This window comes from Meleagris gallopavo, chromosome 12 (assembly GCF_000146605.3).
Source record: "Meleagris gallopavo isolate NT-WF06-2002-E0010 breed Aviagen turkey brand Nicholas breeding stock chromosome 12, Turkey_5.1, whole genome shotgun sequence".
Lineage (NCBI taxonomy): Eukaryota > Metazoa > Chordata > Aves > Galliformes > Phasianidae > Meleagris > Meleagris gallopavo.
Window position 1 is genome coordinate 18,416,248 of NC_015022.2, and position 1,519 is coordinate 18,417,766.

Genomic DNA, 1,519 nt, shown 5'->3' on the forward strand with positions numbered 1-1,519 from the left:
GAGTGTGTATATATATAGATGTTTAGTATATATATATATATATGGGGTGTGTATATGTATGTGTGTGTATATATATGAGTGTGTGTATATACATATATATGGAGTATGTGTGTATATAATATATAGGGGTGTGTGTGTGTATATGTGTGTGTATATATACACACACAGGTGTGTGTGTATGTATATATGGTGTATGTATATATGTGTGTGAAGCTTGTATGTGTATATATATGCGTGTGTATGTATATAAAGGGAGGTGTGTGTAAGTATGTGTGTGTATATATGTGTATATGACTGAGTCTGTGTGTATATATGTGTGTGTACGTGCATATATACGCACAAGTGTACCTGTATGGATGTGTGTGCATGTGCAGTATATGAGTATACACGTGTGTTTGTGTAAGTATATGTGCATGTATAAGTATATAGATGTATGTATATGTAAATTCATGTCTGTGTATGGATAAATTTATGTCCATGTATGCATGCGTGTATGTCCAGATGATGCACACATCCAGAGGAACACACATTCCCCCATTCCTCCCCACCTCTGCAGACTCCAAGTGCTGTGCAGAGCCCTGGTCCTGGGAGGAAATTCCACCCACAGCCCCCAGTCCAAGGGGAGAAGCACCCCCCCTTCCTCCTCCCCATGGCACAGAACAGGACAGGAGGCCATCAGTTTTCACATACCATATTTTTAATCCTTAGAAAACAAAACAAAACAAAAACAAAAACAAACAAAAACCAATAAAAAAAAACAAAAACCACCCCAAAAACTTCTTTACCAACCACCGTTAACACGTTGGGCGGACGTAGCTTCCTTCCCCTCCATTCCCATTAACATCAGCATAAATAAATTCTGCTACGCCGTAAAGGAAGAGCGTTGTCGAACAGCACTGACCCTCTGCTGGGTGCTGAGCACGGCCAGCCACCATTCTGCCCTAAGGTGCTTCGCTCTGCGACTGTTTGCGTTCAGTGCATCAAGGAGAAGGCAACTCCAATCCTCTGCCTGCCCCAGCGCTGCCCTGCCCTGCGGACGGAGCCAAACTTTGGTCCTTTTGCCCCTTTTTTGGGGGGAAAGGGTGGGACAGGTTGGGCCCTGGGGTTTGACACAGCTCCGTGATGGAAACTGGAAGGTATACGTATCTTAGAAGTAATGAATGTGATAGAGGTGGTGCCCATGGAGGTGCTGCAGCCCCACGTTGTGTGCCGGGGTCTCTGCTGCTCATCCCATCGGTGCTGCTGCAGAGGTGAGCCGTGCCCAAGGCAGGCTGAAGTTCCTCTCGCTGTGCTCCCATGGCACAGGGCCGCCAAATGGGGGGTGGATGTACGGCTGCTTCTTTGCCACGTATCTTTCTGTTTTCTTTTGGGTTTCGGAGCTGTCGAGGCGATTTCACACAACCCCCTCCCCCACAGCGCGCACCCTCGTCCCGATGCACCCCCGGCTCTCCCAGCACCGAGAGGGACGGCGGGCGGTGCGCCCAGGAGGCAGCGAGAGGCCCCCCCACCCCCGCCAGCA

At 48.4% G+C, this 1,519-nt stretch overlaps 1 protein-coding gene across 1 annotated transcript in view; it reads right to left on the reverse strand.

The window, feature by feature from the left end:
* Positions 1-1,519, reverse strand: part of ITGA11 (integrin subunit alpha 11) — a 36,000-nt gene that overhangs the window by 2,375 nt on the left and 32,106 nt on the right.